The following is a 17,636-nucleotide window of genomic DNA, read 5'->3' on the forward strand; positions in this document are numbered from 1 at the left end:
AAAAAATTTCTTTCACCTTACATTCCAGCCAAAATTTCTTCCCTTATCTTCAACCTTCTTCTCCCAAACCATAATTAAGTCAAGAAGTAATTGAATTCAAAAGCAAAAAGGAAAATTTAGATTTTGAACTTAGAACCAACTCTTATGAAAAAAAACCATATTTACAAACAAAAAAACATTATGAGGGATGACAGAGAGAGAGAGAGAGAGAGAGGCTAACTAGTTGAGATTCAAGTAAAGAGTGAGAGATGATGGTGATAATTAACTACCTACATGGATGCCATTATAGTAGCAACCAACATGGAAGAGGGAGGGATGCTGGATAGTCTTGAGTAGCATGAGGGAGTGGGGAAGGAGGTGATGGTTGATGGAGATAAAGAGGACGATAATGAAGGTAAATGGAGGAGGTGTCGAAGTTGCAATCATAAAATGGAGGAAAAGTGTGAAGAAGAAAAAGGAGAGGGAGGGATACTTGAGTAAATTCATGATAAAGGAATGGTAATCATATAGGTTTTTTGATATGATCCTCATTACCACATATAATTTAATCTGGATGCACTTTGTAATGGGCTTTACAATGCCAAATGGCAACCAAATGGTCAAAAGGTAGGAATTGCTTCTTGATTACATATAATCCCCATTCATGTAATTGAACCAAATGAGCCATTAAGATTCATCAATAGCCATTCTTCTCGTTCTACTGTATAGAATCTAGGTTGTAGTACTATGATAAAAAAACCCTACATCTCTAAAGCCACCTTATAATCATGCATCACATGCATTATAGTTTCCAACACTGTATAGACACTACAATCCCTATTTTTACCCTATCTTTGATTTCTAATATCCTTAGTATGCAAGTAACCATGCATTTCATGCTAAAGAAACAATCATATTCTTTCTGATCTTGTCCACTTCCACACAATACTCCATTTAACTTCCTTCAAATCGAGCTTGTCCCCCTAACCTTACAATATCCCTTTTTCATACTATATAAAGGGTTACTTCTCTTTCTCCAAGCCAAATTATAATCACCTCCTTTATAATCTAGTGGCATCAAAGCTCTAATAATTAATTTTTCTTTCTTTAAAATTTTATCATTTATGCATTCCCAGCACCATTTATCTCCATCTCCAACCATATCCAAGACACTCCAATCCTCCTTTTCTACATCAATCCTCCTAATTCTTTCATCTTGTAATAATAGTCTATGTTTTACCTACACATCTTTCTAGAACATTGTTTCCTCCATTTCCAATTCTTTTCCATAATCCATCATTCAAATTTTTCTAGAATTTCCCAATGTCCTTTCATAATGTAGATGCATTCTACCCCAATTTAATAGCATCCTAAAACTCCTTCCCATTATTATACTTATGCTTTAAAACTTCAACTCATAAACCTCCCTTTTTAGTCCACAATCTCCCATGCCAACTTCATTAGACAAGCTGCATTCATATATTCAAGATTCAATAAACCCAAACCCCACAAACTTTAAGTTTTTGAATAGTATTCCATCCTACTAAATACATCTTTTTCTTAGTCAAATCATGACCTTAAATGAAAGATCTATGGGTGTAACATCCTGTATTTCAATCCCAGGAACTAGTTGCCAATCAAGAGTAAATTGATAATTAATAGATTGATTATGGTTTGGATGTTAAGTTAATAATTTGTGTTGATTAGATGTTATATTAATAGAATTAAAGGGTAAAGGCTACGTCCATTATAGCTCAATGTCCAGGAATTACTTGAAGCTGATAAGAACAACTCATGAAATCAAAAGGGAAAGAATGGGAAACGTGTTTAGAGAGGAGGAGGAGCTCAACTCTGTTAGAGCAAGCCATATTTAAGGGTTTGGAGTCTACTTCAATTAGTAACTTGCTAGGTAAGTATTGTGCAACTCCAAGCTTTATTTCTACCCTATTTTTATTGAATTTTATCGGTTAAGAAATCAAATCATAAAGTTCTAAGGTGTTGTAATATAAAGAAAAGGTTTAAAATGGGCTATTGAATATAGAAATAAGGTTTTGTAACTAATATAGAGTTGAATGGTTGAGCTTTAAGGATTTAGGCTTAAAATAGTCTAAAAGTTAGGTTAAATGACAAAAATTTTGGTTGAATGATGTGTTAGGAGGTTTATATGGTCATTTGAATAGCCTATAGGGTCAATGATTATAAATAATGGATAAATGGATTTAGAGAGGTTCTAATTGAATTATTTTATGTGTTAAAAGATTCTATTTAGCTGAATCACTACCTGTGCTAAGTATTAAGAATTGACTAAGGGGCATTGTGTTGTATAGATTGAGCACCTGTGGTATTGCTCATGAGAATTTATGCCCATGGGAGCTTAGTGTGATTGCTAACGCTTGGTAGTAAGGATAAAAGGTAATTGGAGTAAACCTTTTACTTAGTTGTTTGTGAAATTATTTACAAGTATTTTTATATAACTAAGTGCATTATGTTGTGAATTGATAGAGTAGAAGCAATTTGAAAGAGTATGCATGCGAGTGTGTGAGTGTTGATTGAAATGAATTTGAAAAGGCATGGGCATTGACATAAATCATATCCACGAGAATACCTTAGATTATGATAGAGGGACACGGCCCTACTGTGAGGAGGTCCAAGAAGTCCTGATGATCCAGAGCATAAAATTTGACTCCATTAGGATAGACTCAAGAAAAGAATCCTAATGATCCAAAGTGTAGAGCTTGACTCTACCATGATGTACGTAGGATATGAAATGATCCATGAGGTTAGCCTAGAATAAGGTAGGGGGTCGTGGTCCTACTCTGTATAAGGCTAGAAAGTCTTGATAATCTAGAACATAAAGTTTAACTTTACCATAATGGACCTAGGAAACCACCCATGCACGAAGAGAATTGCCTGGTCTGAGGAGTGGTATGGTGGGCCCTATTCCATGTGACTAGAAGTCCTAATCCAAGCATAGAGATTACTTGCTAAGTAGAACCAAGAATGCATTACATGAGCAAGATGTGATTGATGAGAATGAATTTTTATATACGCATATGATATTACTTTTACTAATAAACATGCTACTTTATCTCTTTTTTTTATTTTTCTTATTAACTGGTAATTGGGGTTATCTCTAAGTTACTGGGACGTATATCACACTTCATTACTTTTGAACATAAGTGAAGAAAGCACGAGAAGGCCAGGAAAAGAAGTGAGGAAAGAGTAGCCTTATTTGGTAGTGGTATGACTACCATATGTATAAATGAATGTATAAAGTTGTGTATAGAGTTTGAGTTGCTAATTAGAATGCATAAGTGAGTGTGTATATAAATTGCATTGTGAAACCTTGCTTGTATATGTATATAATGTTGCATCTCATCGAGCGTGTCCTAATGAGAGGGTATGTGGGTAGGCCTAAATGCTATTCAAGCAAATGTATGTCATATATAACTTGTTTCACTTGTTTATATGTGAATTGACGTGATGATTATGTGTTGAATTTGAATTGTATATATATATATATATGAGAACTTGATACAAATTGTGAGGTAGAGCCCCATTTGGAAGAGTTAAGTTCATTGTGATTTCCGACCATATGGTGAGGTAGAGCCTCATATGTAAAAGTTAGAGGGTTGAAAGTGGAATGAGTTTAATTATATATATGTGTGAATATGTGTTGTATATGTTATTCTTCATATAAGTTTACAAGTGTGTAATGTGGCACTAAGAGGTTAAATTGAGTAAACAATGTGATATATGTGGTGTGAGATGTCAATTAGGTGTAAGTGATCTTTTTAGACTTAGCTTAAGGCCTAAAGTAATCTAATGGGATAAGATATGAGAATTGAGTGCTTATAGTGCAAATTTTTAAAAGAAAAGTGACTTTTTGCACCCTGGGTATTCAATTTTAGATCAGACCATTAAATAAGGTCTAAACTTATTCCATTAGCTAGTACATGTTGTAAGCTTTATGTGGGCACTTGAATCACTCTAATCGAATGTTAAGTGTAAAAATGGCGAGCGGTGAAAGTTCATCTTTTGAGCTGTCATGCTGTCATATGCACCACAGCTCACAGTGTTCTCGGCACGGTGCATGAAACAAATAAAAATAGAACACGCTGCTCTGTACCACATGTCATGGTGCATGTGGCACACGCCATGATGCATGGCCCATTTTCAGAGTAGAATTATTGTATTTTATTAAGTTTTATAAATGTATTTTCACTTTTGCTAGCCCTCTTATTTGAATATATATTTTAAGAAGTCAGGATCTCATGATTTGAAAACAAATAAAGGGCTATTACCCTAATATATTATTGTTCTTGTGAAATGATTGTGTGATTGGAAATGGTAAAGTCCGGATTGATTAAAGACTTTATAATGGGCCTATTCTATTTCATCCAATAAAGGCTTTAGGATTTTAGTAATTATCATAGGATAAATAAGAATAGATCCCATAACAGCTTAGCAAGAGTAACGCTACATGCCATACTCAAACAGTTAGCCTTCTAACCTTTTAATCTTCATTTCACGTTATTAATAATGTCATCCAAATGTTTAGATTTTTGTCTTCCATAATTCAAAGTCATTCCTAAATAATTTCTAAGGACATCTACTTCTTAAAAACCAGGCAAACATATTATTTCCTCCTTTACCTCCTAAATTATATTAGTAAAAATATAAATAGTAGATTTGCCATAGTTCACCCCTGCCCAGAACCTTCACAAAAACTCTCCAAACATTGCATTACCACCTCCATTTGGCTTTTTGAAGCTTCTCTAAAAAGGATTAAACCATTTGCAAACATCAAATGTGTAATCTCAAGTGCTTGCTTATTGATCTTGATAGTTTTTCGCTTGCCCTCTTCCACAACATCTTGAACCATATGTGTCAACTTTTCCATTGCCAACACAAAAATATAGGGAGACAGATTATAGCACTAACATATTTCTCTTGTTGGTTCAAACATATCAGTCTTAGTCCTATTCCATAGTACTTGAGTCGAGATAGTAGAAACACATCTCATAATTAATTCGACCATTTCCTCCTTTATCCGTATCTCCATCAAGATATTTCCAACAAAATCACATCTAATACAATTATAGGCCTTCTCCAAATCAATTTTAATAGCAAAAAAAACCATTTTTATTCCTACTCATATTCTTCCTATAATGGATAAGCTCATGTGCAATAATAATATTATCCTAAATGTGTCTGTCAGGTACAAAATTTACTTGATTATGAGCCACCAAACTACTTAAAAAAAGTTTTAAATCTATTCACCAAGATCTTAGAAATGCTTTTATACACCATATTACAAAGTACAATAGGATGAATTTGGTTCACAATTTCATGTTTTTCTACTCTAGGCACCAAAAACTAGCAAAGTCTTATTAATATCACCTATCTCCTTCTCAACCTTCCAATATCCCTAACCACCTCATAAACCTCCTTTTCAACAATTTCCCATTTCTTGTGAAAAAAGACAGCAAGGAAACCATCCTCTCTAGGGGCCTTAAAATCCCCAGTAGAAAAAATTGCTTGCTTAATCTCTTCGTCAAAAATTAGCTTACACATATTTTCCCAATAATAATCAACGATACTTGGGTAACTATATCTTGTCCAAACAATAGCCTCCCCTTCATAGTATTTAGCAAATAAGCTTTTAAAGAAAGAGACTGCCATACTCTTAAGCTTCTCAAGATCTTCTTCATAGTTTCCATCTTCTCCCATTAAGATAGCTACCTTATTCCTCCTCCTTCTACTAATTGTTTTGAGATGGTAGTATCTAGTATTTCTATCACCATCATTAATCCAATCACCTCACAATTTTTGAAATCATAATAGCTTCTCTTGCTTTAATACAGACTTTAACTCTACCTACAATTTCCTCTCCATTCTGAACAAATAACCATAAGGATATTGAAACAAGCTAATCTTCTTTTGAACACAACCTAGCCTAGTAAGTAGAATCCTTTTCCTTTTCTAGATACTTAGCAAAATTACTTATTTTATCTACTCAATGCTCCACTCAAATCCTTCAAATTCTCTCTCACTTCCCTACTCATTTTCTAAATCTGCTTCACAACATCTTCAAACCTTTCATGAAGCATCCAAGCAGCTTCAAATCAAAAAGGTATAAATCCTTTATAACTATCTTCCTCCAAACTTATCAAAAGTAGGTGATAATCAAAACACCCTAACTCAGGAAAAACCTTCACAATATTGTCTTGGAAAACAAGCTTCCAAGCTTTATTACAAAGCCCACAATCTAATTTTTCATAAATTTGTTGATGCCCTAGAATTAAAGGTCCTTTTTAGGTAAAAATATTTCCACAGAATTCCATCTCTATCAAATTGCAAGCATTAATCCTTTTATCAAAGAATTCATATCTCTTTATATTCACCTTTGCCCCTCCTTTCTTTTTATTTAGCCTTTTGATGTCATTAACATCCTCAACCAAACAACAAGGACCTAACATAATAGCTGTCAAATTAATTATTTCATCCTAAAACATTTTTTTTGCTTTATGCAAACTAATATAAGCAATAATAAGGTCCATCCAATAATCTTGCTCAAATTGAACTTTCAAATGGCAAAATTATTGGTGGGATCACAAGCACCTAACCTCCACACTCCTCTTATCCCACACTATCTGTAACATCTTAAAATTAACCTAAGGTTAATTAAGTTAATTTAGAATAAATGAATAATTTTGAAAGAATATTTAGATATAAATAATTTTAGTTAGAAGATTATTATTGGATTTAATTTAGATTAAAATTCTAGTTTATGATTTTATAGTAAATAGAAATAGTAATGATAATATTATAAAAAAAAGAAGAAGAAAGAAAGAAGAAGAAGAAGGAAGGAACATTAAATTAAAAAAAAATGAGAAAAGGGAGGCGGATGAATTTCGTTCATGTGTGTGCATTAAAGAAAACAAAGAAGAGAAAGTAGGGTGTGAATTATTATGTGAGGCCACACCTTTTTTTTATTCAAAACAACACAGTCACCCTTCTGATTTCATTTTCTCTTCCCTTTCCTCATTTCTCTTTGCGTACGATAAAGAGAACGGATATAGAGCGAGTGCGCATCGTCGATGGGAGCTGATTTAGAAGGTGATGCTTTATAATTGGATACTTCAGATGAGATTTTAAGTATTCTAAGATTAGGTAAGTTTTTTAAATATTTTTTTAGTCGTTTTGCCCTTTGAGCTACAGATTCTGAGATTTTGAAAAATTTAAGGTGTAAAAGATGGATGAATTTTTGATGAGTAAATCTGGTTGTTCAGGTTGTTGGTAGTGTAATAAATATTTTAAAGTATTATTTTGTTGATAGAATTAAAATTTCAGGCATTTGAGTTTATCCCTAGATTCTTATAGATAGATTTTTGGTTAAATCTGAAAATATAAATTGATTTATTGATATTTAGATGATTATTTGAGATGAAAAATAAATTATTATGGCTATAGAATAATGATTCTAGGCTTGAAATCAAGTTTGCAATTTTTGGGTATTTTTATGTGAGAATTTTTGAAATAAAAAGAGAAATTTTGATAATAGAAAATTATTTGAATGAAATTATTGTGAAGGAGACTATTGAACCAAGTAGATAGGTTCAAATACATGAAATTAAATTTTAGAATTCAAGAGGCTAAGACTAAGGTCTTAAAAAAATGAAATAAAATAAAATAAATACTTAGATGTTAGAGTATGAGTGAAAATTGTGTTAATAATATTATTGACACATTGAGATATAATCAATTGTAGATTAATTTCCTTTTGACACCATTCAAGCTTTGGAAAGCTTTGAAAGTGTTGTAACGTGAGGGGTAACTTTTAACCTCTCAAAGGTTGAGGTAATCGGGAAAATCTATTTTATACATTTATATATTAATTAATTAATCATGTTGGTGAAACAAAAGAATATATATATATATATATATATTTTGAAATGGTTGTTTATAATGCATGTGGCTTGGTTGAGACTCTATGATTTGTGACTAAGTTAATTGTGACTTGGTATGAGTAATGAGATTGATGGTTGATGATGATGTGTACATCCTTGATTATAAATTGTGGATTATGCATAGTGATGAGTTGTATATGAGCATGTTGAGTTTTTATATGATGCTAATGTGGTTTTATATGATAAAATAAAAATTGATGCAAGAGGCATGATTGAAATATGATGATTCTTGATGTTTGTTAAGCAAGAAAGTTGATGAGCATGTGGGATAATTGTGAATTATATATATGAGCTTTTGAAATTTATTTTCTCATGAGCATGATCATACGGCAGGAGTTTGCCTTAGTGAAGGAGTTAACGATTATGCAAAATTCATATGATATTTGGCTATTAACCAATAATCCTAAGGGTTATAGCCATTACTTACCTTGTAAGGTAATATAGCATTGTTCCTATTAAGGGACTTAATCCAATTGGCCTGCCTGGAGTTTTGGGTAAAGCTAGTTTTGGGTATGATACCCCATAGTGTGTGATTTGGGGAAAACCATATTCATAAGTGAGTAAGGTAACCCTGGCCTGATAGCCCCTCATGATATGATTAAGGCCTTGGGTAGTCTTACCACATGGACGATCCCTTCCGGTTGTTGGCCCACGAATTTCATGTCAGAGGAAATAAGGGGGGATATAAGGAAGAGATTGATCATGCATGTTACTATTATCATGCCATTTGAGTGATTGATGGCTATGTTGATAATATGATTATAATTGTAGAAATGAGAACATGTAGTATTTATGCGAATAATGTATATATGGCCATTTGTGTAAATTTTATATTTGACTTTATTTTTAAAATTATTCACATAAGTTAAATGTTAATATGATTAACATGTTATTAATATGATTGTTTGCATAGTCACCTTGATAAATTTATTGGCCACTTGCATTCATGAATATTTATCATACATTTGTATAACTGAGATGTACCTTGGTTACTGAGTGATTATACTTACCCCTCTCTTTTAACATATTACAGGAGCTAGCTCATCTTAGAAGAATAAAGAAAATGAGCATTAAGCCAAGTAATAGTAATCACTTCTGTAGGCCTTTCTCTTTTTATTTTGATATGTGTATTTAGTTTATGATATTGCCAACTATGATAATATATCCTTGATCCACTTACATTATAGGTTTTGTTTCGAGTAGAAATGTATTTTGGGCCCTGGAGAATATAGTTTGATGCTTGTGCTATATTAACGAGCTAAAATATTTGTGTAAGTGAAAATAGTTAATATCTGCTTAATTTGAGAACTTGAATGTTGTTATGGTCTCCCCTTGTGTTTTTGATGTCCAAGGGTGAGTAGTTGATATTAATTATATGTGAATAAAAAGAAAAATTCATGCATATAATGGGTTATCGATGAATAGATGATATATAGAGTATGATGATTAGGTAATAGTCATTGTGATAAATGTGATTGAGACCTTGGCCCCTTGCTGCCAGGTATGGAAGGGTTTGAGTGGCCAAGTGTTATGTTATAAATATGTATATATGTATCGTGGAGTAAGGCATAGAGAGAAAATAAAGGGGGAAGCTTTTCTTCCATGTTGATATATTCTTTTATCATGCTTTTGCATATGTCTAATTGAATGATATGAGTTCTTGAAATATTTTAAAAACTTGGGATCCCTTTATGTTGAAACATTTGTGAAAATATATGTTAAGAACTTCTTTAGGTTAAACTCTTATAGGATAATCCTCTTAGATTAGTACTTGATTTACTATAGTTAGTCTGATGATTAAGTCATAATTTGGGACACCCTTTACACTAGTACCTCCTGTAAAACCAATCCCCTTAATAGAAAAAAAAATCCTACTTTTCCAAAAAATTCTTTTTCCTTACAAGCAAGCACTCTAGTTTTTAATAAAGCAACACTAAAAGACTTTCTTATTTTCAACATCATCCTAACTCCTTTTTCCACCTCATTACTACTTGCACCTTTGTATTTCCAAACTAAAAACTTTTTTGTCATCATCAACAAAAAGCAACAAAATTCTAGAAACTAGATCTGAAAACCAACTTAATCCAAGTGCATCAAGCCATTGTCAAACCCCTTATTAGGGACCTCAGCCTTAATACACTCATCCTCATCATTAATTTCTTCACTATCAGATAGGTGAGCCCTTCCTTCCTTTATAAACTTTCTTTTTTCCCCACAAATTCTATGCAAAACCAATAAGGAATTCTTGTTCAGTTCCTTTAAAGGCTCCTTGTGGGTATGTGTCACCTTTTTAGTAATAATAATTTTTAGCTTTTCCCCTTCCATTTCCATTACCTTATCACTCTCCTTAAGCTTCATAAGTTTCTCTCTTTGTTGAATAATAGTTTGAATTTCCTTAACAATCTCCATTTAGCTCTCCTTATACCAATTAGCCACCACTTCTTCCTATGACTTATCTTTAATCTATTTTCTTTGTTTATATCTTGGTGAAATCTCCTCCCGAACATTCTCTTCATTTACCTTAGTTGGAGCTCTAACTTCTACCATAATCAATCCCTTAAAACAGGATGTAAAAATTTATTTACCATTTCTAAACCTAACATCATCCTTATAATCAAAAGTTTGCCTTCTACCTCTTTTTGGTTTCTTCACCTTATTCTAAGGTCCATGAATTTTCTTAGTCACTACTTCCTCTTGATTCCCTTCCTCTCTATCTCCTTGCATTTTAGCCTCCAATTTCTCCCCACATTCCTTTTCAATATAACCATATTTACTACACCATTAACATAGTAAATGCAGCCCCTCTTATTCAAGAAAATATTCTTTACCATCCAAAATAAAGCAAGGTCAATGACCTTTAGAAAGATTAACTTGAACACCAATATGAGCAAACTTATACCAAGCCTATATTGATGTTGAGATCTCAACCTTTATCATATTCCCATTCCTATCACCATTGTCAATAAGAGCTCCTCATCATAGTCTTCCAAAGCTAAATCCATAATCCAAACCTAGAATAAAATGTCTTCAATTATCTCCTTCACCAGGTTAAAATTCCTTCTCCATTCTCTAATCATTAGGTAATGATAGAACACATTTTTTGCCCACTTTTATTTCTCAATTAAGACCCTTTTATTAATGATTTATCACTTTCAGTGCACACATTACATTAGATTTAAAATTTTTCCTAAGTTTGTAGGCTTAGTGCACTAGAGACATTTTGGTCCGCAAAATAAACTTTTGAGAAAATGTACAAGAAAAATTAAAAAATTGAATTTTATGTTCAGTTGATGAGTTTTGAAATTAAATTTTTAAAATTTATTTTAGTTTGGGAGTAACTAAATAAAAAACTCAACACTTTCTTAAGTTTCTTAGTTTGACCTAGTTTTCAGGTTATCTTTATGTAAAAAATTTTATATAATTTTGTGTAGCCTAGAAATTAATTATTTTAATAAATTTTTCCTTCTAATTATGAATTTAATTCTGGACATTAATTGGATTTTATTATGTCACTTGCTATTTAATTGAATTATGTGATTTGTATGACATAGGTGACATATGACTTGTGCATCAATTGGGCAATTGAGGTTAACACTTCTTGAAGTCAATGGCTAAGAATTTGCACATGATTTATGATATTTTTAGGAGATTAAATCAGCTTGAAATGTGGACGACATATTAGGCACACATTGGAATCATCTACAAACTAATAGAAGGGTACCACTTTACAAGTGTGACAAGGCTCCTATTTTCTTTTTATTTTATTTTTCCATTTTTAATTGAGTATTCAGATGAAGAAAAACACTAGATGCACGTCCATTCAGCCCTAAAATGAGATCAATCATCATCTCATTCATCTTCTACATTTTCTCTCTCTTGTTCTTAATGTTCTTCATTTTCTCCTCCTTCTCTCTACACTCCAACATGTCCAGCCCCTATTCTTCTACTATTTCTCCATCAAATCCACTCAAATATTCCACCATTCTCTTCCCCTATCATGGCCAAACTCACCCCAAGAATCTAGAGGAAGAATTGAAGCTCAACTCACTAAGACTATGGAGCATACCCTCGGCCACATGGTGGTCATGGAGGAAGAAAGATTTTCTTGATGTTTTCTTGCTAAATTCTTAATGGAATCCTATAGGAGGGTTGGTGGAAGGGGAATCTCGAATATTCACTTAGCTAAAGTTAACTATTTCTTCATCTTGTTTCAATTTCATTAGAATATTATGACTATTATTGATTGTGATTTAATTTAACTTTAGTTTTATAGTTGTTTGTAATTTGTAATGTTGATATAAAATTGTTTAGTTGAATTTCATGCTCTTGTTGCCGCTAGAATGTTTGGCCTCCTCATGAATTTAGATTGTAATATGTGATTTCAATTGAAAAATGTCTTGTATTAGCCTAGCATGTAATTATGTAGTGAATACTTGATGAGTTGCTTGAGTTTTCAAAGTTTTGAGCTTAGGTACAGTTTTAAGCAGTGGCAATTAGAAATGAATTTTAACTAAACACTTGGTTAACTTTAGAGCTAAGCTAGTAAAATTACCTAGAACAAAGAGAGAGAAGAGATGGAACAAAGAGAGAGAGAAGAGTAAGGGAGGCTAGAGGAGTTCACTAGAACAAAGCAAAGTAGCGAGAGTGTTAAGTAAATTAAAAAAAAGGGGGGGGCAAGCCTGTAGGTATAGGTCACCCTTTGTGGTGAAACATGTATGGACCGCAATGTGCCTTTTTTGTAATGTGCACCTTAAATCTTCATTTGATGTTTAATTGAGTTAATTTAAGTGCCTATAGATAGCTCTTGTAATTAAATAGCTAATGGCACTAGTCTCATTTGTAAATTATATAAAATAACAAACTTGGACACTTGTGTAACACTTACCCCGAGTGTTATCCAAAAATCACATAATTTAAATAAACTAAGTATGGTTAAGGAGTTGATCCTCTAACCAACTTAAGAAATAAACCATTTAAAACCTAAAAAAAATTTATAGGTTCTACCTATAGCGCATGAAAGCAAGGTAGATGAAAGTGAAATAAAAAGATGCGGTTATGACAGCATTAAATTGCTGTCATGATAGCCCTCCTGGGCTAACTTTTAGGAAATACCGTTCCATCATTCAACCTCTGATCGAAATAATTTTAAAGCTCACACGTCAAATTCAAAGGGTACGATATGTAACATCCTGATTTTTATATAATAAAGAAATTGTGGAATTTAGGTTTTGAGGAAAAAAAATGATAATAATAGAAATTTATATTATTTGAGTTTATTTAGAAATAATATTATGGTTAGGTATTTAATTATGAATTTAAAAATTTAAATTTAAAACCACATAAGCAATATTTAGTTAAGATATAATGCATAAATAATTTTTTTATGTGTGTGTTAAAAAAGAGAGAGAGAGAAGGTAGAAGGAACAAAAAAAAAGGAGGTGGAAGGTTGTTGTTTCTAAGTCCCACATTGGTTAGATGAGGGAAGAGAAGAGATACCTTCATGTATAAAAAGGAGGGGGTGTGTGCATTAGGAAGCATGAGAGGCTAAGATGCAATTTAGAGAAAATTGTAACTTGTGGCCCAAAGGTTTGAATAATTAAATTCAGACCTTAGTTTTTTTTAATATAATTTTGGGACCCACAATCTCATTTTTATATTATTTTTCTCTCTTTCTCTCATGTTGCTCGGCATTTTCTCGCAAGGGGGATTATTTTCTTTTTCTTCAGGTATGTTCTAACTTTCCTTTTTAGATTAGTATTTAAAAATTTATTTAATTACAAAATTAATTTTATAGTTATTTTCTAAATAATATTAGCTTTCTAGTGATATGATTATTTTGTAGGATAGAGTAAATATTCTGATTAAGATTTTTCTATAGGATAGTTAATCTGATGATATGATAGATTAAAAATATAGGTTAAAACTCTTAGGGATATAATAAATATTATAGAATATTTTTTTGAGGTTGAAACTCATATTTAAGAATTTTTGAGTTAAAATCTAGATCTATATGGTTGAATTTATGTGGAATCTGAGATGTAGGGATGAACCTATGATTATTAAATATTTATTTAAGTATGAATAGGTATTTTTTGAGGTTATAGAAAGGTGATTTGAGGCTTCAGGATAATTCTAAAATTTTTAATTTATTTTTGGACAAATTTTTAGAATATAGAAGGATGAAATTGTGATACTAGAAGTGATTTGAGGATAAAAAATAGTTTATTAGGGTACGAGAATTTTAGAAAAGAATTTGGGAAGTTAAATGAGCCATAAATCTTAAATTAGTGTTAATATGGATTATAGATCTAAGACTTTCTAACTCTTTAAATTAGAGTTATTTATTTTAATGTAAAATTAATATATAGTATTGTGAAATAATTATGTAGATTATATTGACAAAGATAGTGGTGAAAAAGGAGTTGTGAAGGGGAACTTGTTATTCAAGACACAAGGTAACCATTATTAATGTGTTGTGATGAGTGTGTTTGTAAATGGTTATGTGTTGACTTGTTGTTTGGAAAAATTATGAATTATTGAAAATAAATACTGTTATATACTTGTTTGACATTATTGCCAAGTGGGTCAAAAATTTATTTTTATTTATCATGATGAGATATTATTGTTCGGATATATTCCTATTTGGATATTTGAATGATGCATGACTTGTCAGGGTATTTTAATGTATGGTGTTAATGGGAATTTCTGTTCGGTTAATTATTACCACGTGGTAAGCCCTCATTGGACCCAATGAGTGGCGTGTCGCTTGGTCCAACTCACCTTTGGTCGGGTGATTTGGCATCCGAGCATGGCGAAAGGAGGATATAAGATGCAATTATGCAAATTAAATACTTGTTCGGTTTGTTTGAAAATATTGTTCGGTTAAATGTTTTGTGTGCCCACTTAGCAATCACATGATTAGTTACAACCGCATGCATCATTACATATTAATTTTTAGTTACTGGGACTTTAAAGTCTCATTCCCCGTGGTTATTATTTTTACAGGAGAGAGTCCGGCCGAGAAAGCACCAGAGGCGTAACTTTGGTGTATGAGACACCATCTTTTACGTTGCCTCTCATTTTGTATTATGCAATGTATCTTGTGCCAACCTAGGACATTTCTTATTTTGACAACATGTAAACTCTAATCCTTTTTATTAAATGCAATTATATGACTAAGAGGATTATGTTTGTCCCTCTTGATTCATGACCTGATTTAAATATCATGCCATGAGGATCATGTCTGTCCCTCATGGTTCTAATTGCTTTTTTGAGATATTTTAAGACTTGTGGTATATTGTCTTGGATATATCATGGTAGAAATTTTTCTACCATGATAAGGGTATGATAAGGGTTCAATGAAAAAAAATGATTTGTTGAATTAATAATTTGCAAAAAATTAGTTTGTAAATTTGAGGGTGTTACACGATTAGTGTACCAAATTTCAAAAACATCCAACAATCGGATTAAAAATTAGACATGTTAAAAGATTGGTCATTTTTGCTATTATAACAGCAAAAAGCTATCATGACAGTACCTTTGGACTAACTTTTGGGGTGCACCATTTCATCATCTGACCTCCGATTGGAGCAATTCAAAAGCCCACATGTTAATTTTAAATAGTACTATTAGCATACCAAATTTTGGAAAGATCCAACAAACGGATTGAATTTCGTGCATGTTGCAACATCAATAAATATTACTGTCATAACAGCTCTTCCAAATTAGATTCCAGAGTGCTCCTTTTCTCCATCTGGTATCTGATTGATGTGATTCTAAAGCTCACATGAATCTTATAAAAGGTTTTACTTGTGATCCAAATTTTAAAGAAATTCAACAGTCGAATTAAGATTTGGACACCCGGATGTAAAAGTGCAGTTTTTTGGTAAAAACTATTTTCAAAATTGTCCAAATCTCATGCTAATGGTTACAAACTTGTGGGAACACTTTGAAAACATTAAATAGGACTAAAAATACCTAATAAAACATTTAAATGATAGAAAAACCCTTTATATCAAAATTTAACCACCCGAGTGCCATTTCTCAAAATGGACCCTAAATCCTCAAAATACATAAATCACACAAGAGTGGCCAAAAACTATTCCAAATATCATATACATATATAAATACACAAGCTAAACATTTTCACTTGGCTCAGATATCTCTATGGGGCCCATGCACCCACTCTCTCTATCCAAGATATATGTTTGTCCATAACACACCATTTGTAATGCAACCACTTTGTATTTTCTTGTGGAATCACATTTATACCAAAATAAATATTTTCTTGTAGTGGAAATTTGGTCTACTAAGTAAACCCATCAAAACTACACACCATAGCCAAGTTTTCTAGCCACAAGTCTACAAGCAAACAAAAATTCATACACAAGCCATACAATCCACACATACTCACACACATATACATACTCATATCCTATTGACACCTTAATCCTAAATACATTACAATAGATTTGCTTAAAAGAAAGGGGTTATAGTTCTTTACAATTCACAAACAATCCCTAGCTCTGCTCTTTTTCCCGTCCTCCACTGGTTCCTTCGCCTGGACCTGGAAATATTGAAAAGAAAAGGGTGAGACAACCACAGTCTCAATAACAAAAAAATCTACATTAATTATTACAAAGCAAGCTATAATTGAATAAATGAATAATAAATTCAACATAGTATAATTTAACTATTTAAAATGCATAAATGCAGGACCTAGGCCAGTATGGCCTTTCATAATCAATAGAATGCCTCCTGGCACTCTTTAACTCGCAAGTAAACCTTATACCTACTTGTACCTCCACAAGCACAAAACATAATCTAAGGCATGATCTAATCCACCAAACTGTCTATGCCCCTTTGACTTGAATCCTGAGCAGTCAAAGCTAACTCCCTCCTAGAGCCAGCCTAACTTACTCTCCATGTGAGGGCTACCTTGGCCTAGGCACTCAACCTCACACTTCATATGTCAAATTTCCTCCCCCACTAAGAGGTGTTGAATACTCAATACACTAACCACTTTAGTGTATTGAGCCCACAATACATAAGGCAACACTGAGTACTGACAATGTGCCATAAAATATCAAAAGTCCATACATTCTCATTGGTGAACTCTCACCGAGATCATGCCTTTTATTTGTGTCTACCTTTTCCGAGTATTGACCACTTCAACACTCTAAGGTAGTATAACATTTATAAATCTCTCTTAAACGATTCCTTAGCCTATCTAAGGTACCTTACTTAGTTACACTTCCTTAAGTGTAAATTTTATTCCTTATGATTACAACATATGTAAACAAATCTCGTTTCTATAAAAACATTATTGTTAAACGATTAAAAAAAACATATTTGTACTATTATCAAAGTAGTACCCCATAACCCCTTATAAAGCACATTTAATCTTTTAAAACATGTAATGCATGATAGCTAGTAATATTTATTCAAAAATAGCTAAAATAAAGTAATAAAAAATATAAATTCTCCCGTTACCTCAACCCTTAGGTACCAAAAGGATTCCTCTTATACAAAATAGGACTCGACTTGTTCTTTAACTTTCGAACAAATTCCACCAACAATCCCTACAACGTATAAGTGATCCACATCACTTATCATGACAAATAGCATTAATAAAAACTATAACTCATACCACACAACTTGGGTCAATGAGTCATAATCCATCCT

Source organism: Prosopis cineraria, unplaced genomic scaffold, assembly GCF_029017545.1.
Source record: "Prosopis cineraria cultivar Desert tree isolate PC_DT_omini unplaced genomic scaffold, ASM2901754v1 PC2, whole genome shotgun sequence".
Classification (NCBI taxonomy): Eukaryota; Viridiplantae; Streptophyta; class Magnoliopsida; order Fabales; family Fabaceae; genus Prosopis; species Prosopis cineraria.